The 24,531-nt window shown below is 37.9% G+C and overlaps 1 pseudogene; it reads left to right on the top strand.

Annotated features, from left to right (window-relative positions):
- The first annotated feature begins 834 nt into the window (after nucleotides 1-834).
- Nucleotides 835-24,531, top strand: part of LOC104226952 (putative late blight resistance protein homolog R1A-3) — a 275,847-nt pseudogene continuing 252,150 nt past the window's right edge.

Here is a 24,531-nt window from a genome sequence, read left to right as displayed (position 1 = left end):
TCAGTGGAAGCCACAAACTTTTGTACTTTTTGATTATTTCGAGAAAGGTCTCCTACTATATAAAGTATACCTTCACATTGTAATAGGCATCATTGTTATTATTCTCAAATAATACAACTTCTCTCTCTATCTCTATCTTTTTCTTGGTCTCCAACTATTGCTTCTCTCTTAAGCTAAGTTTATTTTCTTTACCTTTGAGATCTAGAACGACAATATCATCTATCTAATCTCTAGGTCGAATTATATTTGATTACGATTTACCCGTATTTATCTTTTGATTGTTTTCTAAAGCTTACAAAGCACATTAGTAACTTTGAGCTAAACAGTAAGACTTGAGCTTAATTAACTTGTGTTAATTGTTCTTTGTTTGCAAATCTCTAAGTTGGTTTTACTTGATAAGAATTATTGCTATTAAATTTTATTGCACCGTATTGTTAAATCCATCGTTACATAACGACGAAAAATGCCACTTTATGGGATGATGGATTTGGTGTGGTGGCGTCGTCTCCCTCTTGCCCTTTCTTATTATTAAATAATCACATTTCATCCTTTGCTCCACTTTTTTATATAGTAATTCTACTCCTTATCCTATTTTTTCTTAGTAATGTTGCAAGTTTATTCTTCATATTGTTAGTGTGTGGCATCATGAAACAACAACAAATGATACAATCTATCCAAACGTTGTATTCATTAAACAATACAATATAATGCAGTACAATACAATATGATACATTATAAAATGACATGTAACAACAATTTAAACAAGCTGTTAGTGAAGATTGATATAACATAAGTTGGGTGAACTTGCAGGAATTTCTACTCTATGTAGGGAAGATGGCTCATAGCGACATTGAGGATGTGTTAGATCACTTAAGAAGGATTAAGTGTAGAGGCAATCTCGATGTTGTCATGATTAATCAAATCAAGACACTTGAAATGGAGCTAAGATTTTTGAGAATGTTTTTAAAGTATCCTCATGCTCTTTTACAAGATTCTTTGGTCAAAATCACAAAGAAGGTTCAATCGATTGTGGAAATGCTTAACTCGGTTTTTGGTGGAATTTCAGATGAATACAAAACTAACCTTAATGTGTAAAGGATAGTAACACAGTTGTTGGTATTCATTGATTGTATTACCAGATTAAGTTACAGTTATGAGATGAATGATTCTCATTGTATCTGTCGGAGTATATGGATTGCAGCGACAAGAATCTAAACGATGCACTGAGGTACTTTTTCTCGTCTGACACTTTTTTCAGTAAAGAAGTCAGAATTCTTCAGAAGACAGACAGATATTTCAAGCAATTGAAATGCATTCAAAAGAGAATGAGGTTTCTGATATTCTTGTATGACACTGAGATTAATGTCTACATTGAGCATGTGAAGCAAAAAGGCTTGAGCATCCAAATGCAAATCATGGCTAAAAATGTTGGACAATTCTGTCTTGATCTTTGGATTAATAAGGATATATATGATACATTTGATATCGAGAGTAAACCTTCTTTTCTACTATGCCTGGTTGTGCTAGTGGAGCTTGAAATGAAGAAGATTTTTCTCTGTGAACTAAAGGCTTCAAATTTTATTCGATCGATAACTTTTAAGGACAAGAAACTACCAAAAGAATTTTCATATCATCTCCAATGTCTGTTGGTGTATATAAAAAAAAGCTTGAGAACTTTCCTAAAAATGTCTCTGCTCAAGATATTGATGTGGCAATAGATCTCTTGTTGGTTTTTCTTGCTAATGCGTTGAAACATCTTATTAGTGGTAGGATTCTGAATGATATCTTGGAAAATGTGGGATCTCTTGTGGGTGATGTTCTGTGTGTTATTCAAAAGCTTCTTCCTAGCTCTATAACCAAAGATGACTGTAGCGTTATAAATCTTTGCTCGAGACAGATACTGGAGAAAATTGAAAATCTAAAGGCGCAAGTAGTTGAGAAGTACTACAAATCCTTTAAATTTACTCCATCGCAGTTTCCCACGGTTGGTGGATTGAGCTTTCTGGATTCTCTTTTAAGGAAATTGAATGAGATGTTAAAATATGAAACATGTTTAGATTTCATGTTGAAGCCTCATATTGTCATTTTAGAGAAAGATATCTCATCTCTAAAATCCCTTTTCAGAGATGTCGCGAAAGTGCACCATGAACATGAAATTCTTAAAGATTTTCAGAGGCGTACTATCAATTTGACATATGAAGCTGAGATTGCCATTAACTCTATTCTTGCTCAATATAATGCTCTTTGGCATTCTTTTTGTGCACTTCTTTCAATCATAAAAGAGGTCAAGCATATTCGTACGGAGGTGACCAAGATGTGGTCGGAGAACATTGATCTTAGGCCCTGCACAGTGGTTGAGTCATCTAAACATCTATCAATTCAACATAGCAATCCTATGAATGATGAGGAGATAATTGGATTTGAGAATGACATGAAAAGAATAATTCGGCATCTAATTCAAGGAACAAATGACCTAGATGTCATCCCAATTGTTGGGATGGGGGGACAAGGTAAAACAACTTGTGCTACAAAGTTGTATAATGACGACATCATTGTTTCTCATTTTGATGTTCGAGCATGGTGCATCGTTTCCCAAACATATAACCGGAGAGAGCTATTACAAGAGCTTCTCAAACAAGTTACCGATTACAAGGATAAGGGATATAAGAATGACATCCTAGCCGACATGATAAGGAAACGCTTAATGGGGAAGAGATATCTCATTGTCTTGGATGATATGTGGGATTTTATGGCATTGTTTGGATTTGATCAACATTGTTGAACACTGAAGATTGAAGATGAAGACACAACCAAAATTTGTTATTGAGAGAAAATTGAAGATGTGGAATTTTGCCAAGGTGGAGATTTGTTGAAATTGGCAAAATGTTTGTCCCACATCGGTGGGAAAACAAAAGTTGGGGGGATTTTCCCCCTATAAAAGAAGGCTTAATGTTTAGGATTTAAACACACCTCTCATTTGCCTTCTCATCTGTTTAAGGCATTTGTATCTTCTCTCTTTAGTATTATTTCACTTGTATTTTTGGAGTGAAATAAAATATTGGTTGTGTCCGAGGAGTAGGCAAAATTAGCCGAACCTCGTAAATTCTGGTGTTCCCTTTATTGTTGTTTTATTGTCTTATTTATTATTTGGTGGCTGTCATAATTTTTGGTATAGTAGTTGTGACTTATTCACACTATATACATTTGGCTTCCGCAACAATTGGTATCAGAGCCAAGGTACTGTCTAAGTATGCTCTGTGGTTGCAGCATAGTCTGATCTTCCACATCAGAAAAGATTTATCTTGGTAACTGAGTCAAGGTTCTGTCTGAGTATGCTCTGTGGTTGCAGCTTAGTCTGATCTTCCACACCAGAAAGGAAATAATCTTGATTTGTGTCGTCAGCTATTAAATAATATTTGTGTCAAAGATGGGAGACAATAAACAAGAAGAATCTACATCAAGTGTCAACAATACGTCATCATTGACATCTTCGCTTATGACAAGAATTGTGTCAAATGCGAAATTTGCGGTAGAAATATTTGACGGGTCCGGACATTTTGGGATGTGGCAAGGCGAGGTTCTAGATGTCCTTTTTCAACAAGGGCTAGATCTGGCCATTGAAGAAAAGAAACCAGATGTTATTGGAGAAGAAGATTGGAGAATTATCAACCGTGTTGCTTGCGGTACCATTCGATCCTACCTTGCTAGAGAGCAGAAATATCCATACACAAAGGAAACTTCTGCAAGTAAATTATGGAAAGCACTGGAGGATAAATTTTTGAAGAAAAACAGTCAAAATAAATTGTACATGAAGAAGAGACTGTTTCACTTCACCTATGTTCCTGGTACCACGATGAATGAACATATCACCAGTTTCAATAAGTTGGTCACAGATTTGCAAAATATGGATACAACTTATGATGATGGTGACTTGGCCTTAATGTTGTTGGCGTCACTTCCTGATGAGTACGAGCACCTTGAAACTACTCTACTCCATGGAAATGACGAAATTTCTCTCAGAGAAGTTTGTTCGGCTTTGTACAGCTATGAACAAAGAAAGCGAGAAAAACAGAAGGGCGGAGAAGGAGAAGCACTATTTGTGAGGGGTCGTCCTCAAAATCAAATGAGGACAAAGAAAGGAAGATCCAAGTCAAGATCCAGACCCAGCAAAGATGAATGTGCTTTTTGTCGAGAAAAAGGGCACTGGAAGAAAGACTGTCCGAAGTTGAAGAATAAGGCCAAACATAACAATGGAAAGGCCATTATGGATTCAAATGTAGCTGATTGTGATGATTCAGACTTCTCATTAGTTACAACAGAGTCATCAACATCATCAGACATATGGTTGATGGACTCGGCTTGTAGCTATCATATGTGTCCCAACAGGGACTGGTTCGTGGAATTTCAAGAAGGAGAATATGGAGTCGTCCACACAGCGGATAACAACCCTCTTACCTCATATGGCATTGGTTCAATACGATTAAGGAACCATGATGGAATGATCAGAACATTAACAGATGTTCGATATGTACCGGATTTGAAGAAGAATCTCATCTCTGTGGGAGCCCTAGAATCAAAAGGGTTCAAAATCATTGCAGAAAATGGAGTGATGAGAGTATGCTCCGGTGCACTAGTGGTAATGAAGGCTAATCGGAAGAATAATAATATGTACCGCTATCGTGGCAGTACAGTTATTGGGACAGTGACAGTGACATCCAGTGACGACAAAGAGGCAGAAGCAACCAAGCTATGGCACATGCGCTTGGGACATGCTGGAGGAAAATCCTTGAAAACTCTATCAGATCAAGGATTGTTAAAAGGAGTCAAGGCTTGCAACTTGGAGTTTTGTGAGCATTGTGTCAAAGGGAAACAGACAAGGGTTAAATTTGGTACAGCGATCCATAATACTAAAGGCATTTTGGATTATGTACACTCTGATGTTTGGGGTCCTTCCAAAACACCTTCATTGGGTGGGAAGCACTATTTTGTAACCTTTGTTGATGATTTTTCTCGAAGAGTGTGGGTGTATACAATGAAAAACAAAGATGAAGTGCTAGGAATTTTTCTCAAATGGAAGACGATGGTGGAAAATCAAACAGGCAGGAGGATCAAGTGTATTCGCACAGACAATGGAGGTGAATACAAAAATGATCATTTCAATAAGGTCTGTGAAAATGATGGCATCGTCCGACACTTCACTGTTAGACATACACCACAACAGAATGGAGTAGCAGAACGTATGAACCGGACCTTGCTGGAGAAGGTACGGTGTATGTTGTCCAATGCTGGCTTGGGCAAAGAATTTTGGGCTGAGGCAATTACATATGCATGCCACCTCATTAATCGTCTACCATCTGCTGCTATTGATGGCAAGACACCATTTGAAAAATGGTATGGAAAACCTGCTGTAGATTATAACTCTTTGCACGTGTTTGGCTCAACTGCATATTATCATGTGACGGAGTCAAAATTGGATCCAAGGGCAAAGAAGGCTATTTTTATGGGAATTACTTCTGGAGTCAAAGGATATCGCTTATGGTGTCCTATGACAAAGAAAGTAATATTCAGCAGGGATGTTACCTTTGATGAATCTGCTATGGTAAATAAGGTAACAGAAGATACCAAACAAAATAAAGGTGCTTCTAAGCAGGTGGAGTTTGAGGGAAAATTTATTTTTCCTACACAAGAAGCAGAGGAGGAAACAAATGAAGATTACCCTCTGGAAGGAGAGCCAGTAGAGGAGATTCCAACTCAGGAACCTCAACAACAACTTGAATCAATAGCAACCAGCAGGCCAAAAAGAACAATAACGAAACCTGTTCGTCTCATAGAGACAGTTGCTTGTGCAACCTCAATTGTAGCTGATGATGTTCCTACCACTTATAAAGACGCAGTCCAAAGTTCAGAAGAAGATAAGTGGAGGATTGCCATGAATGATGAAATACAGTCCCTTCATCAGAATCATACATGGAGATTGGCCAATCTCCCGAAGGGAAAGAAAGCAATTGGGTGCAAATGGGTATTTGCAAAGAAGGAAGGATTTCCTAACCAAGTAGATGTTCGCTACAAAGCAAGATTGGTGGCCAAAGGATATGCTCAAAAGGAGGGAATTGATTACAATGAAGTATTTTCTCCAGTTGTAAAACATTCCTCCATTAGAATTATGTTGTCTTTGGTAGCACAATTGGATTTGGAACTAGTTCAGATGGATGTAAAAACTGCGTTTTTACATGGAAACTTGGAGGAGGAAATCTACATGACTCAGCCAGAAGGATTCAAAGTTGCTGGAAAAGAAAATGTGGTGTGCAAACTTGAAAAATCGTTGTACGGATTGAAACAATCTTCTAGACAATGGTACAAGCGATTTGACGAGTTTATGTTGCGGCAAGGGTACAAGAGAAGCAAATACGATCATTGTGTGTATTTGCACAAGCTTAAAGATGGTTCCTTTGTATATCTTCTCCTATATGTTGATGATATGTTGATAGCTTCCAAGAATTCGGAAGAAATTGATAAGTTGAAAATTCAACTGAAGAAGGAGTTCGAGATGAAGGATTTGGGTGAGGCAAAGAAAATTCTTGGCATGGAGATAATAAGAGATAGACGTTCAAAGAAACTCTGTTTATCTCAGAAAGAATATTTGAAAAGAGTACTACAACGTTTTGGCATAGATGACAAGACTAAGCCAGTTAGTACTCCACTTGCTCCCCATTTTAAGCTAAGTACTAATATGTCGCCAATGGATGAAGCTGAACGAGAGTATATGTCAAAGGTACCATACGCAAATGTTGTTGGTAGCTTGATGTATGCAATGGTTTGCACAAGGCCTGACATTTCACAAGCTGTTGGAGTTATTAGCAGATATATGCACAATCCAGGGAAGGAGCATTGGCAAGCTGTGAAGTGGATTCTACGGTATATTCATAATACTGTAGATGTCGGGTTAGTTTTTGAGCAGGAAGACAATCAGTCTGTAGTTGGATATTGTGACTCAGATTTTGCGGGTGATCTGGACAAACGACGATCAACTACTGGTTATGTGTTTACTTTTGCAAAGGCACCAGTTAGTTGGAAGTCTACTTTGCAGTCAACAGTTGCTTTGTCTACAACAGAGGCAGAGTACATGGCTATTACAAAGGCTGTGAAAGAGGCAATTTGGCTTCAAGGATTGCTAAAGGAGCTTGGTGTTGAACAAAAAGGTATCACAATTTTTTGTGATAGTCAAAGTGCTATTCAATTAGCGAAAAACCAAGTGTATCATGCAAGGACGAAGCACATTGATGTTCGGTATCATTTCGTACGAGAAATCATAGAAGAAGGTGGAGTCACAGTGAAGAAAATTCATACTACGGAGAATCCTGCTGATATGCTGACAAAGGTGGTGACTGCGATCAAGTTTCAACATTGTTTGGATTTGATCAACATTGTTGAACACTGAAGATTGAAGATGAAGACACAACCAAAATTTGTTATTGAGAGAAAATTGAAGATGTGGAATTTTGCCAAGGTGGAGATTTGTTGAAATTGGCAAAATGTTTGTCCCACATCGGTGGGAAAACAAAAGTTGGGGGGATTTTCCCCCTATAAAAGAAGGCTTAATGTTTAGGATTTAAACACACCTCTCATTTGCCTTCTCATCTGTTTAAGACATTTGTATCTTCTCTCTTTAGTATTATTTCACTTGTATTTTTGGAGTGAAATAAAATATTGGTTGTGTCCGAGGAGTAGGCAAAATTAGCCGAACCTCGTAAATTCTGGTGTTCCCTTTATTGTTGTTTTATTGTCTTATTTATTATTTGGTGGCTGTCATAATTTTTGGTATAGTAGTTGTGACTTATTCACACTATATACATTTGGCTTCCGCAACACTTATTTCCTTCCATTCCTTACACCAAAAGGGAGTTGCCAATTGTTGCAGAAAAAAGTGTTTGAAAATGAAGGTTGCCCGCCTGAACTAGAAGATGTGAGTCTAGCAGTTGCAGAAAGATGCTAAGGATTGCCTCTAGTGATTGTCTTGGTATCTGAAATTATCAAAAAAATGAAAATGAAAGAATATTGGTGGCATGAGGTTAAAAGTTCTCTATTTTCCTGTCTTGGCGATTCTGAAGAATATAGTCTTTCGACTATGCAGTTGAGTTATGATAACTTACCTGATCATTTAAAACTTTACCTTCTTTACATGGGGATGTTTCCCGAGGATGCAAGAATTCCAGTGTCTAAATTGATAAGTTTATGGATCGCGGAAGACTTCGTGCAGAACGTTGAATCTGAAAGATTAATGGAAGAGGCAGCTGAGCGGATCTCATTAGCAGTGACGTGGTAATGGTTTCAAGGATAAGATATAACGGTAAAGTCAAATATTGCCAGGTTCATGATATCGTGCTTCACTTTTGCTTGGAAAGGAGTAGAAAAGAAAAGATAATGTCGGCAGTGGAAGGGCATTATAGCCACTTTCAACCTTCTGATTGGAAGGAAAATCGAGTGAGATTCAGTTTCAATAATGAGCTTTCTGAGATTGCATCGTTGGGCTCCAAAACACGAAAGCCTTTTCACTAGCACTTAAGGTCAGTAATAACGACGAATGACCCATGTGGATTTACTGAATGGAATCCCTTCCATCAGGTTAGTAAATTGAGATTTCTTAAATTCTTGGATTTGAGTTCCTATAGAGCGTATTATTTGTTGTTAGCTATATTTAATCCACTAATTCACCTGAAGTACCTTGCAGTATCTGTATTGGGAAAAACCTGAATTTACATTGTAGGTGACGTGACATGACACGTGGACTGGTCAAACGGTCAAAACACAATAAATAGCCAAGAGGCACGGGCGACAACAGATAAGGGAAAAAGAAAGCAACATAGGTGTGAACCGTTACTAAAATAGGTACGAGTCTCGTACCTATCCAAGTCATTTAAAGACCGAAGATCGGAAGAAGTTGAAGATACGAATCTGATGACGTAAAAGAGTCTAAATACAATATTAAATATCAAATACGTTAGAATATTTGAATTAAAAAGAAATGATTGTGTAACGTTTCTTTTAATGTCATTTATTGCTCATAATTGCCTCATTAAGACAAAGGCATTACATCTTCTCCTAGAATTAACTATAAAAGGAGAAGAACTCACCATCTGTAAGGAGAGAAGATACTATTGGGATCTTACTGAAATACAAAGCTATTTACTGCTTTACCATCATTCTCAAAAATATTTTATTTTCGTCTCCTGATTATCAGTAACCCGAATTTCTTTTTAGCTTTGACCAAAGACTCAGATTTTTGGTTAAACAAATTGGTTACGTTACCGGGAATCTGATAATCTTTTCTTTTACGCTATATCTTGTCCATTGTTATCACCATGTCAAACAACACCGACAATAACAGTAATAACCCATTGGGAAACCATGAAAATCAAATCCATCAAAATCAAGGTGACGTGGTCCCCTCCCCTCCAAATTTCCCACGTCAATCTCGTGAAGGCACTCTTGTTACTGAATCCCGTGCCGATCAACAAGAACAATTTGAACACTTTGAAGGAGGCACAAATGCTTTACAAAAGCTAATTGATGCACAGGTCGGCAAAGCTCTTTAGGCTCTAGTTAGTCAATTGCTGCTGCACCACCCACACCAACTCCTAATAATAATACATTGGAGAATCCCCGTTCTAGTCTTGTTAATTCTGGAAATGGAGGAACCACCAGCGAACCACATGAAGGGGGACCAGGTAATTTAAATAATTCCTATTTGCAAAATTTAGTACTAACCTTGCAGAAACAGATTAAGGAACAAAATGAGCGTATTGAGCAAATCCCTGAAGTTCCGCCTGTAATAAAAGCAGTAGACATAGACAAATACTCACAACAACCTTGGAAGCCAAGTGCTGCTCCCCTTCCAATTCCGAAAAAGTTCAAAATGCCTGACATCCCGAAATATGATGGTACTACAGACCCACGTGACCACGTGACTGCATTTACAACAGGCGTGAAAGGCAACGACTTGACCAAACAAGAAATTGAATCAGTACTGGTCAAGAAATTTGGAGAAACACTCACCAAGGGTGCATTAACCTGGTATTCTCTTTTATCTGAAAATTCTATAAATTCTTTTGCTGAGCTTGCAGATTCTTTTATTAAAGCACATTCGGGAGCACAAAAGGTTGAGAAAAGAATGGAAGATATTTTCAAAATCAAACAAGGAGATTCGGAGTTGCTTAGAGATTTTGTTGATAGATTCCAGCGTGAAAGAATGACTCTACCCCGTGTGCCTGACAACTGGGCTGCAATAGCCTTTGCGAGTAATTTAAATGACAAAAGTTCTGAAGCCACGAGACGACTCAAAGAAAGCCTTCGAGAATTTCCTGCAACCACGTGGAATGATGTTTACAACCGGTATAGTACGAAGCTGTGAATTGAAGAAGATACCATACTTAAGTTTCATCATGAAGAAAGGGGTGGTTCCAGAAGATCAGAAACCGAAAAAAGATCGGGTAAAAACAGGTACGATCCATATATGAGACCCGCAGGAAAAGACCCACGGTCAAAACAAGATAGCCAGCAATATGATCAAAAATCGAGGAACAGGGACTCCGGTTCTTCTTCGAAATTCAGGAATGATCGGAACAGACAAGAATCACGAGATGATGACAAAAGTTTAAAGGCACGATTCGACGGATATAATTTTAATGTTTCTACCTCCGAGCTCGTGGCTGTTTTGAGAAGCATGGGAGATAAGGTACGGTGGCCAAAAGAGATGCGATCAAATCCAAATAGACGCAATCCAGATCATTGGTGCGAATTCCACAATGATCACGGGCACAAAACTTCAGAATGTAGATTCTTGCAGAGTGAAATGGATCATCTATTGAAGCAAGGGTACCTCACTGAGTTATTTAGTGAAAAAGGAAAACAAGCCTATATGAAAAATAGGCAAGAGCCACCAAAGCCTCCTTCACCCAAGAGAACAGTGAATGTGATAAGTGGGGGAGAAGATATTCACGGCATAACCTACACAGCCTCCAACAAGATTTCTAAAGTAACAATTACACACAGGAAACGGGTGCGGCAGGTTTTAGAAAATGAAAGTATTTCGTTCGATGATGCAGATACCGAAGGAGCTATAACTCCACATAATGACGCTCTGGTAATATCTTTACTTGTACATGATACTAATGTAAGACGAGTTTTGATTGATCCAGGGAATTCTGTAAATACTATACTACTAAGGGTATTACGTGAAATGCAAGCTGAAGACAAAGTGATACCCAAGGCACACACCTTGTCAGGCTTCGACAATTCAAGTGTGGTAACAAAAGGAGAGGTAATTCTAACAACTTTTGCTACAGGTGTTGTTAAAAAAACTAAATTTCAGGTAGTTGATACAGAAATGACCTACAATATGATCATGGGGAGACCATGGATACATGATATGGATGTTGTCCCATCAACTCTACATCAAGTTATTAAATTCCCATCACCATGGGGAATTTGCCAAATTCGTGGGGATCAGCAGACAGCTAGAAGTATCAACGCTGTAACAGGAACGAGCACCATAAATAAAGAAAAATAGCAATTACAGGATGCAGTTGAGGGTGTAAAAGATCAAACTTCAGCTGAACAAGAAAAGACAGATTTGGACTCGAGGCCTGATACGATTCAGGAACTTGAAGAAAATGAAAGCATCAAAATAACAATTGAAAAGCTCGAGGCAGTGATATTATTTGAGCAATGGCCTGAATGGAAGGTTTATGTCAGAGCCAATTTAAGCTCAGACATGCGAGGTACGATAATTGAATTTTTAAAAGCTAACGTAGACTGCTTTGCTTGGTCCCACGCTGACATGACAGGGATACCACCGGATGTGATGACTCACAAACTCAATGAGGACCCCTCTTTCACACCAATAAAACAAAAGAAAAGAAAGCAAGGTGCTTTCAAGAACCAGGTGATTCAGGATGAGGTCCAAAAATTATTAAAAATCGGGTCGATCCGCGAGGTAAAATATCCTAATTGGTTAGCTAACATGGTGGTCATACCCAAGAAAAATGGTCATGAACTTTTAAGCTTTTTAGATGCATATTCGGGATATAATCAAATTAAAATGGTTCCTAGTGATGAAGAAAAAACTTCTTTCATCACAGACAGGGGGACTTACTGTTATAAAGTAATGCCCTTTGGTCTCAAAAATGTTGGGGCAACCTATCAAAGGTTGGTCACCAAAATGTTCCAAGAACATTTAGGGAAGACAATGGAAGTATATATAGACGATATGCTCGTCAAAACCCAGCAGTCTCATGATCACATTTCTCATCTATCTGTTACATTTGATATTTTGCGAAAATTTAATATGAAACTCAACCCAGAAAAATGTGCATTTGGAGTTGCATCAGGTAAGTTTTTGGGTTTTCTTGTTTCCAACCGTGGTATTGAGGTAAATCCTTCTCAGATCAAAGCAATAGAAGAAATCCCTGATATCCTTACTAATAAGAAGGAAGTCCAAAGATTAACGGGAAGAATTGCAGCTTTGGGGAGATTTATTTCCAAATCCTCAGAAAAGTGTTTCAAGTTTTTCTCTGCACTCAAAAAGCAAGATCATTTCGAATGGAATGAAGATTGTCAACAAGCCCTTAGAAATTTGAAAGCTTATTTGTCAAAACCACCGTTATTGGCAAAACCAAAGGTGGGGAAAAGCTTCTCATCTATCTGGCTGTATCTGAAGTTGCGGTCAGTGCTGTTTTAGTCTGAGAGGACCAAGGTAAACAATCTCCTATTTATTATGTAAGTAAGTCCTTATTAGATGCTGAGACACGATACCCACAGCTAGAAAAGTTAGCATTAGCTTTGATCATGACATCTGTAAGATAGTTTGTTATTGGCAAGTTGGAAGTGGGATTCTTCCCACATCGGAAGAAAGAAGTTCCGTGCCTGTCATGTGATACACTCCCGGGACCGACCTTAATCGTACCGTGCCTATTAGCCTCGGAACTGATCATTATGAAATAGCACATAACAGGCACGAGTTTGTCTCAACAGGCACGAGACTGACTCAACAGGCATGAGATTGTCTCAACAGGCACGAGACTGACTCAACAGGCACGAGATTATCTCAACAGGCACGAGATTGACTCAACAGGCACGAGATCCTAGTGTTAATTATTTTTAACAGTAAAATCAAATTTATTTGAATTTTAAATTCAAAATTCGAATAAATAGTCGTGTCTGTTTGTGAAATAAGACATCCTTTCTGAAAGGGTCTGTGGTTGCCTATAAATACACAAGAATTCCAACGAAGTGGATATAGAAAATCACAACTGTTACTGCAGGCTTTGTTGTATCCTAAAGAGAATCATTTTGTATTTTCCCTAAATTAGTATACAGGCGATAACTCTTTAAGGACAGTCGATTTTCACGCCTCAAAGCCAATTTTGTTTATTATTATTTTCTAACAATCTTAAAGAGTTATACTGCTATGGAGAAATTGATGTCTGTTGTTGAGAATCCGAAGGAGTTCATCAAACTTGATCGCTTTGATGGAACGAACTTTACCCGTCGGAGAGACAAGATGATATTCTTGTTGTCCGCTCTCAATATCTACTATGTTCTTGATTCTGCCTTGCCTCTGATGCCTGAGCCCACAGCAGAAGATTCTGACGTAGTCAAGGAAGAAAGGAAGAAACGAGAACATGATGAACTGTTGTGTCGCGGCCATATTCTGAATACTTTGACAGATCGACTCTATGATCTTTACTGCAATCTGAAGTCGCCAAGAGAGATTTGGACTGCTCTAAAAACTGCTTACCAGAATGAAAAATGAGGTATTGACAAATTCCTGGCTCTACAGTACTTTGAATTTAAAATATTTGATACTAGGCCTATAATGGATCAGATTCATGAACTGCAAATCTTAGTATCAAAACTAAGTGATCTTGAAGTTAAAATTCCTGATGCACTTCAAATAGGTGCTATTCTTTCGAAATTGCCTTCCTCTTGGAATGACTATAGAAAGAAAATCCTACATTCTATGGATAAAATGATCGAGTTCCGCAGTCAATTTTGTCAGTCAGAATGGTTCAGGAAGTGGGAACAAACATCTGGAAGTTTCCAAAAAGTCTTCTTTTAAAAAGAGAAAGAACTTTAGTTGTCATCATTGTGGAAAGAAATGTCATATGATTCGGGACTGCATATATAGAAAGGCAGGAATAAATTTCAATGCAGGCAATACCGAAAAGTCTAGAAAGATTGAAAAATCTGAAAATTCTGAAAAGGCAAACGTAGTGGAAAATTCTTCCCAAGGACTGGTTGCCATGGTTTCCGCAATGCAAATTGGTATGGTCACAGAGTTGAATGTGGTTACCGTTGCTACAAATACTCAAGACTAGTGGCTAGATTCGGGTGCTACTATTCATGTCTGTTATGACAAGAAGATGTTCAAGACATATGCAGAAGTGCAGGATTCTGAACAAGTTTTGAGGGGAAACCATGTTGCGGCAGATGTTGCTGGAAAAGGAAGTATTGAGATTAACTTCACATCTAGCCAGAAGTTGACGTTACTAAATGTGTATCATGTTCCTGATATGAAGAAAAACTTAATGTCCACTACTTTGCTGTCAAAGAAAGGCTTCAAGATAGTTATTGAGTCTGATCATGTAATAGTGTCTAAAAATGGTATTTTTGTTGGAAAAGGCTATAACTGTAACGGCATGTTCAAATTGAGTATTAATGAAATAAATTATGTTTCTGCTTACATCGTTGAGTCTGATTCTTGTTTATGGCATGCTAGACTAGGACATTTAAATTTTGGCTCCTTGAATTATATGTCCAAAAATGGTTATATCTCATGTAAAACTCAACATATAAAATGTGAAATTTGCATACAAGCAAAGATGACAAAGAAACCATTTCGTAAAGTTGAAAGATCCACAGAACTATTAGATTTAATACATTCAGACTTGTGTGAATTAAATGGAGAATTAACTAGAGGAGGCAAAAGATATTTTATTACTTTTATAGATGACTTCTCTAGATTTACATATGTTTACCTACTTAGAACTAAGGACGAAGCTTTTCAAAAGTTTAAAGAATACAAGTCTGTTGTGGAAAATCAAAGGAGTAGGAAAATTAAAATTATTCGAAGTGATAGAGGCGGAGAATATTTTCCTAACGAATTTAATAAGTTCTGTGAAGAGCATGGCCTAATACATCAAATGAGTGCCCCTTATACTCCTCAACAAAATGGGTTAGCGGAAAGAAAAAATAGAACTTTGGTGGATATGGTTAATGCTATGTTACTTAATGCACATTTGCCACATAATTTATGGGGTGAAGCACTACTAACTGCATGTTATATTTTAAATAGAGTGCCTTCAAAAAGTATGCATATTTCGCCTTATGAGCTTTGGAATGGTAGAAAACCAAATTTAAATTATTTTAAAGTGTGGGGGTGTATATCCTATTATAGAGTACCTGACCATCAAAGAACAAAATTGGGTCCTAGAGGAATTAAAAGTGTTTTTGTAGGATATGCACAACACTCCAAAGCTTATAGACTGCTAGATCTAGAATCTAATGTCATTATAGAATCTATACATGTTGAATTTATTGAAAATAGATTTATAAATGACAATGTTGATGAAATGACTGAAATAAATGGAAAACGTATCGATGCTAATAAATTGTCGCTTTCTGAAATTATTAAAACTAAGGAAAGAAGTGATGATATGCAGATAGAACCAAGGAAAAGCCAAAGAATAAGAAAAGAAAAACATCTTGGTTCTGATTTTATTTCTTCACAATCTATAGTATTTCTTGTTGAAGGAGATAGGACAAACGTTTGTAATCAAATTCCTGTTGTATTAAATGTTGAAGAAGACCCAAAGACGTTTCAAGAAGCAATGTCTTCTAGAGATGCTGCCTTTTGGAAAGAGGCCATTAATGATGAAATAGACTCAATTATATCCAACAACACTTGGGTTTTGGTTGATCTTCCTCTTGGATCAAAACCTATAGGTTGTAAGTGGGTCTTTAGGAGAAAGTACAATACAGATGGTTCTGTCCAAACCTTCAAAGCAAGATTAGTTGCAAAAGGTTTCACTCAAAAGGAAGGCATAGACTATTTTGATACATATGCTCCTGTTGCAAGAATAACATCCATTAGAGTCCTTTTATCCTTGGCCTCTATCTATGATCTTTACGTACATCAAATGGATGTTAAAACAACCTTTTTAAATGGGAACCTTAGTGAAGAAATATATATGCAACAACCTGAAGGATTTGTTCTTCCGGGAAACGAGAAGAAAGTTTGTAAATTGATAAAGTCTCTTTATGGTCTTAAACAAGCGCCTAAACAGTGGCATGAAAGATTTGATAGTGTAATACTATCAACCGGATTCGTACATAATAATGCAGACAAGTGCATTTACTCTAAATTTACAAAAGAATATGGAGTAATAATTTGTTTATATGTCGATGACATGCTGATTTTTGGTACGAATCTACAAGGAATTACCGAGACCAAAAAGTATCTAACCTCAGTTTTTAAAATGAAGGATTTAAATGAAGTTGATACTATTTTGGGAATCAAGGTCAAAAGAGATAACAAGCAAGTGACTTTGTCACAAGCACATTATATAGATAAAATCCTTACTAAATTCAGTCATTTAGGAATAAAGGGGTATAATACTCCTTATGATTCTAGTGTTAAGCTAACTGCAAATACTGGAAGAGCAGTAGCACAGTTGGAGTATGCAAGTGCGATAGGTAGTATGATGTATGCAATGCATTGCACTAGACCCGACATTGCATTTGCTGTTTGTAAACTTTCAAGGTTTACCAGTAATCCAGGTAATGATCATTGGAAAGCAATAAGTAGAGTACTTGGATATTTAAAATATACAAAGCACTTAGGCATTTGCTATAATGGTTTTCCTAATGTATTAGAGGGATATTCTGATGCAAGTTGGATTACAAGTGTTAATGATAATAAATCCACATCAGGATGGATATTTACTCTAGGCGGTGGAGCCATTAGTTGGGCATCCAAGAAACAAACATGTATTTCCCATTCTACTATGGAATCTGAATTTATTGCATTAGCAGCTGCTGGAAAAGAAGCAGAATGGCTGAGGAATATGTTACTTGATATAAAGTTGTGGCCACAACCTATGCCAGCCATTTCCATATTCTGTGATAGTGAGACTACAATGTGTGTTGCTTACAATAAAATATACAATGGGAAATCGAGACATATAAGCTTGAGACATGCTTATATAAGAGAATTAATTACAAATGGAGCTATAGCTATAATATATGTGAGATCAAATAAGAATTTGGCTGATCCACTTACGAAGCCATTAGGTAGAGATGTAGTACAACAAACTTGTGGAGGGATGGGGCTGAGACCCTTAAATTAAATACAAGGAATAGGAACCCCACTTTGAGTTAGTATACACTCTAACAATATAAGTTCAATGGGTAATAACAAGTTACTTGTATTGTTTAAGCACTGATCTCCTCTTTAGGAGCCCTAATTCTATTGTACTACTTACTGTTATGTGAGGAGTTAAGGAGTTGTTAAATGCTTGTTATAACAGGGGCATAAAGACAAACTCCAAAGTGCAAACTGTTACATGAAGAGGTTGATTAATCTTAATGGAATTATTAATGTCTGGAGTAACAGGGACATAGTAACTAATTCCACCTATATGAATATTGAAGTAGTGCCGCTTCTAGCAAGATTTAAAGGGTTGATCTTGTAAATATTCATGAATTCAGGATGAGCACATGGTCGTAAACGTGCTAAAGCGAATACTGGATTTTCTAAGCTACTAGATAACACTGTGTGTGTGGTACTTTCGGTTTTGGCACAAGGAGTTGTGGTTCAAATCTTAAGATACCATTAACTTCGTCAAAACTTTAATATACTTACACTAAAGGAAAGTTCAAATCTGTAAAAGATACTTTCAATTATTCACAAGTGTTATGAAGCGTAATAACAAACTAGTGGGGGATTGTAAGATAGTTTGTTATTGGCAAGTTGGAAGTGGGATTCTTCCCACATCGGAAGAAAGAAGTTCCGTGCCTGTCATGTGATACACTCCCGGGACCGACCTTACTCGTACCGTGCCTGTTAGCCTCGGAACTGATCATTATGAAATAGCACATAACAGGCACGCGTTTGTCTCAACAGGTACGAGACTGACTTAACAGGCACGAGATTATCTCAACAGGCACGAGACTGACTCAACAGGCACGAGGTTGTATCAACAGGCACGAGATTGACTCAACAGGCACGAGATCCTAGTGTTAATTATTTTTAACAGTAAAATCAAATTTATTTGAATTTTAAATTCAAAATTCGAATAAATAGTCGTGTATGTTTGTGAAACAAGACATCCTTTCTGAAATGGTATGTTGGTTGCCTATAAATACACAAGAATTCCAACGAAGTGGATATAGAAAATCACAAGTGTTACTGCAGGCTTTGTTGTATCCTGAAGAGAATCGTTTTGTATTTTCCCTAAATTAGTATACATGCGATAACTCTTTAAGGACAGTCGATTTTCACGCCTCAAAGCCAATTTTGTTTATTATTATTTTCTAACAATCTAGAAAATTATGACCTTATTTTCAATGTCATCCCATTATTGTAGTTACTGCTTTTTCGCTTCGAAATATTTTGCATAAACACGAACTTTCAGGAAGATTAGCAAAATGGGCTATAGAACTAAGTGAATACGAAATCATTTATCAACCCAGGACCGCTATAAAATCTCAAGTACTAGCTGATTTCGTGGCTGATTTTAGTCAGGGGATGCATTTAGAAGCAGAAAAAGAATTACAAGTTTTTAATGGTGCAAACCCGGGGACTTGGGTTTTATTCACCGATGGTTCATCTAATGTAAAAGGGGCAGGCCTAGGGATAGTCCTCGTACCACCTACGGGTGAGACTATTAGACAGGCTATAAAATGTCATTTTATAACTAACAATGAAGCAGAGTATGAGGCTGTAATTGCAGGTCTAGAATTGGCACGAGAACTCGGCATAACGCAGATTATAATCAAGAGTGATTCTCAACTCGTGGTCAATCAAATGCTGGGGACTTATACAGCCAGGGAGACGCGAATGCAAGAATACCTCGCAAAGGTACGGGAGTTAATAAAGCAATTCCAAACTTGGAAAGTAGTGCAGATCCCAAGAGATGAGAATATAGAGGCAGATGCTTTAGCTAATCTCGCATCTGCAGCAGACGTAGCAAACGATACAAATGCTTCAGTCATACATTTATTTCATTCCGTTCTCGAACCTGATAAAAATGAGGTAAATTTTAATCATTTAACATGGGATTGGAGAAACGAAATTGTTGTCTTTTTACAGCACGGTACCGTGCCTAATGACAAAGGAAAGGCTCACGCGCTTCGCAAAAAAGCTGCTCGATATTGTTTATATCAAGGAAATCTTTATTGAAAGATGTTCGGTGGACCACTAGCAAGGTGTCTCGGACCCTCTCAAACAGAATATGTGATGAGAGAAGTGCACGAAATACATTGTGGAAATCATGCAGGGGGGAGGTCACTGGTAAGAACATTAATTCGCGCAGGATATTATTGGCCTAAGATGGAAGAAGAGGCAAACAGTTTCGTGTCCAAATGTGATAAATGTCAAAGATACGACAATAATATGCATAGACCAGCTGAGTTACTACACCCTGTTATAGCCCCGTGGCCTTTTATGAAATGGGGAATGGATATCGTAGGTCCACTTCCACAAGCAAAAGGTCAGGTAAAGTTTCTACTTGTACTTACAGATTATTTCACTAAATGGGTAGAAGCAGGGGCATTTAAACAGGTACGAGAGAAGGAAGTTAAAGACTTCATATGGCGAAATATAATATGCCGCTTTGGAGCACCAAAGGAGATCGTGTGTGACAATGGACCACAATTCATAGGAGCTCAAATCACAGAATTTCTTCGAAGTTGGCAGATTAAAAGGATAATGTCTACGCCATACCATCCAGTGGGTAATGGACAAGCGAAATCCACTAACAAAGTCATTATCAACAACTTGAAGAAGAGGTTACATGATTCAAAAGGTAATTGGCCTGAGGTGTTACCTGGAGTATTATGGGCTTATCGTACAACGACAAAAACAAGCACTGAGAAACACCATTTTCAATGGTTTATGGTGCGGAAGCCTTAATTCCAGTTGAAATAGGTGAGCCAAGCACACGGTACGATCGAACAACGAAGGAATCTAATGATGAAGAGATGTGGGTCAACCTTGATTTGCTTGAAGGAAGAAGAGAAGCTGCATTGATAAGAATGGCAGCACAAAAGCAAGTAATTGAACGATATTACAATAGGAAAGCATGCCTCAGATTTTTCAAAATTGGGGACTTCGTGCTTAAAAAGGTGTTCTAATCTGCAAAGGCTGCTAATTCAGGAAAGCTAAGTCCAACGTGGGAAGGACCGTACAAAGTTCGTGATATTGCGGGAAAAGGAGCATACGAGTTGGAGACAATGGACGGCAAAGTTTTACCCTCACATTGGAATGCCGTCCATTTAAAAAGATATTACTTCTGAGAAAGTACCCACGGTCAGGTATCACCATGTTAAAATTTCTCTCTTGAATTATTAATGTTTTACTAACGATTTTAGATGCTAGGCAAAAACCCTAACTCGTGCCAAATGATGAGTCACAACCTGCAAGGCAAAATGGAGTATTCTTAATTTCTTAGCCCAGGGTTACAATTAATCTGATGGAAATACACACGAGCTAGGCAGTCTTCATCTATAATCGCACCTCCGAGTCCCGTATATTTTTCTGTTTCAGGAAAAGGGCCAAAGTAAAAAAAATAAACAAGTGCTCGAGGCTTCATACTTCACCGCTCAAACACTTGGGGGACTACATATTATATACAGATATGTGTAGAAAAACAGATACGAATATCGAACAAAAGTCGGCCACAAAGAGACAAGCGTTGAGAAAAAGTTACGAAGTCTTCAGCATTCATGAGAACAACAGAGTCATCTCTCAAACTCATAAACAAAGTCACCTCTCAATCCCTTCTTAATATGTAAAGATAGGGTCATGACTATATACTGAAACATGTTATGAAGAAAAACCTTGTTTATTTTATGTTATGTACAAATCTGTTACAAGAAAAACAGTTACGAGAAAGTTATAGATGTATTGTAATACATGTAATAGTCAAACACTTGTTAAAGTTCATGAATAAAAACTTGCCAAAGTTGTTTCATACAAAACATGTGTATTCCTATTTCTTTCATCGTATTATAACACCATTATGAAGTTGAGACGTCTTCTTCATTAAGTGTCGATAAGATAAAAGGGACCTCTTTTATAAAGTCTCATGTTGATAATCCATGAGAAGAATCATAAAGCATTTTAAATGGATAAAAATGCTAAGTTATTCTATAAGTCCTAGATAAATAGGCAAGAATAAAATATACAGAAGTACCGATAAAACCTCTTAATATAAAAGACTAAGTACAAACTTAGTCAGCAAAATATTTCTTTTTTACAAATGCCCCATTATGGTAACTGGGGACTTCGTCAAAAGATCCCTTAAAATTGCCAAGGGATAACACCACCAATTTAAAAAAAAAACAGTAAAGTTTGAAATACATTCAACTAGTCACTGAAGGGGTTGGAACATCAGAAGTTGCAATCTCATTTTCAGGGGCAGTCATATGCACGGTAACAACTTCTGAGGGAGTAGCAATAGGAGCGGTTTCAACTGGGCCTGGAGTGTGAAAATCACCGAGGGAAGCAAGAGACACGGGAGCTTCAGCTTTCATGGACTGTGTCATAGAAGTTTCACCCTCGGGAGCTGGAATTGCAACTCCAATCACCGTAGTAGCCACTTCTTCATTTAAAAGCTCTTCCGTTCCAGAAGCATCAAGTGCAGGAGAAGGAGTATCAACAGGTTGACTTTTCTCGATAGTGTCTAAGACTTTGGCTAATTCAGATTGCAAATCAAAGCTTTCCTGAGCAGCTTCCATCAAAGCATCACGACGAGATTTCAGGAAAGCCCAACTTACATCTATCTTGAAATTCTCTTCCAGAAGTCCATACTCTATTTCCCACATAGCAAGATCGTTCTTCAATATTTGGTGTTCAGCTAAATGGGAATCAAAGGAGGCTTCAAGGGAGGCATGAGAACTCTTCAAAGCTCGAATCTCGTCAGATGAGGTCTATAAGTCAGCTTGAGCTTGAGTCAAGCTTTGCACTAATTCTCATGTATACTCTTCTTTCTTGGCTAAAAGTGCCTTAAGCTCCCTGACTTCTTCACTAGCCTTTGATAATTGTTCTGACAATGAGCACTCCAAAAGCTCTTTATCTCTTTTAAATTGTCTTGAAGAAGCCTTGGAAGTTGCAAGTTCAGAAGTCAAACCACGCTTTTGCTGCTCCAGGAGGTTTCTACTTTCTTGCAACTCCTCTATGGTCCCCTGAGCATTCTCAAACTGTTCTTTCCAATTAGTTGCTTCAAGCTGGGCTCCCCTGGCTATTTCCTCGGCTTCATGGATAGATTTTTTAGACTCACGGGTTTTTCTTTCCAGAAGGGAAATTCTTTCCATCAATTCTGTACTAATGAGGTTAGCCTACAGAGACAACTCATAGAAATGAGGATTTGTAGATTAGAAACAAAAAACTTGTTGGTAAGGGAAAAATACCTTCAAAGTAGAATGAACTATGTCATTCATCAGAGTCAGGCAGCTGTGGCTCTCCATCTTCTTCTTCTCAATATCACCGATTAGAGGCTCGAGCCAAACATCAGCTCTACCAGTCTTTCTCAAAAGGCTATGGTTGGTAGGAACTTCAAGAGTAACACTTCTCATAGCCATGGTTCTACTGCTAGAACCCGCCTCTGTATGCTGAACGAAGGGAGGAGGAGCTATGGAAGGAGGAGTAGTAGAAAAGGTAAACACAGCAGCAGGAGTCATAGGAGTCAACGAAGGGATGGAAGGAGAAGATGAAGAAACCAACACAGGAACAGAAGCAGGTGCAGTTGAAACTGGCAAAGGAATGGAGGAAATAGGAACGAATGAGGAGAGAGGAGCTTCATCAAAAACAGGGCCGAGCTCGCCACTCTCAAAACCACTATCAAAAAGACGTAGAATTGATTCATTAGTATCTCTTGGCACGGTGTCCTCGTCAGAATGGATCAAAACAGGCTCGGCGGATGAGATTTGAGCAGGGGTATCTTCAATTTCATCATTATTAATGACTCGTCTCCTAACTCTTGGCCTGGCAATTAAAGAGGTATCCTCCTCTTCCTCATTCTCAGAACTTTCTCTTATAGCTTTCCTTTTGGGAAGCGAAGCTCGAGCCTTGTTCAAAGCAAGAGTAACATTAGCAGACATGCGAATGGCCATAGCTACATCAGTTGCCATTCCTCTAACACCAAATCCTGATTAAAAGAAGGATGCATAATCAACATTGATAAAAAGGTGCTTAACATGTAAAAAGACAAAAAGGGACATACCATGTGTTTTCACCTTCCAGCCATGTAAAGAAGAAATTGATTTCCAAGTTCTTTGATCCTTAGGAGCAATCTTCAAAATTGAATCTACCCAACCACGAAAGTCATGAATAAGTTCCACATCCCCCATGGTTGCTACAAAAAACCAAAAAGAGGCGAAGTTAGAAAAAGAATCAGAATTCTCAAAAATAGGTGCGGCAAATAAAAGGAAACTTACGTGCAAAATTTCACTTCTCAAGGAAGGGAATATTTGTTTCACCAAGTAAATCCACCGTACGTACAGCAACGTAACGGGTATACCATCCACGATCTTTGTCATCTTCAGGGTTTACCAAAACCTTTTTGCTTCTTGCAGTTAAGGCAAAAACCCTATGACGCATTAAATTGGGATGATATAAATGAACAAGGTGAGAAAAGGTAAAGTTGACATTGACTTTGGCAGATAAGTATCTCAGACAAGCCACTGCTCTCCACACTAGGAGACCAACTTGGGCCAAACAGATTTTAAAGAAACGGCAAAAGTCAATAATGACTGGGTCAACCGGAGGATTAAAACCCAAAGTAAAGGGGTAAGTATAAACAAAAGAGTAACCACTTTTAAAGGAAGAAATTCTTTGATTTGGGGAAGGAATTGACATTCGAAGACTATTGCTCCAGTTACAATCCCTTCTGATGGTAGGAATTGTAAGCTCGGTTACTAATGAAGGATAAGTGTCAACTTTTTCTAAATTTACAATTTGCTTTTGAAGAGACGTTCTATCACTCCCAAAAGACAAATCACTGGGAACAATTTCATCGACTAAAGGTTCTTGAGAAGAATCAAGGATTTCTTTACCTTTAGAAGAAGGGGTCTTCGGAATAGAACTCCCGATACTAGGAGAAGAAGAAGCAGGACCAGATAAACCATCACGAGCGGACCCTAGGCCCAAGCTCCGAAGCCTACCCCCTCTGCCTCTCCTATGTCTTGTGGGGGCATTGGGGAAGTGATCGAGAGTGGGAACTTTTCTAGGGTTAGGGTTTGGAGATGACATTG

Source organism: Nicotiana sylvestris, chromosome 1 (genome assembly GCF_000393655.2).
Source record: "Nicotiana sylvestris chromosome 1, ASM39365v2, whole genome shotgun sequence".
NCBI classification, from domain to species: Eukaryota; Viridiplantae; Streptophyta; class Magnoliopsida; order Solanales; family Solanaceae; genus Nicotiana; species Nicotiana sylvestris.
The sequence above is the reverse complement of the archived record's forward strand: the minus strand, read 5'-3'. Positions and strand labels throughout refer to the sequence as shown.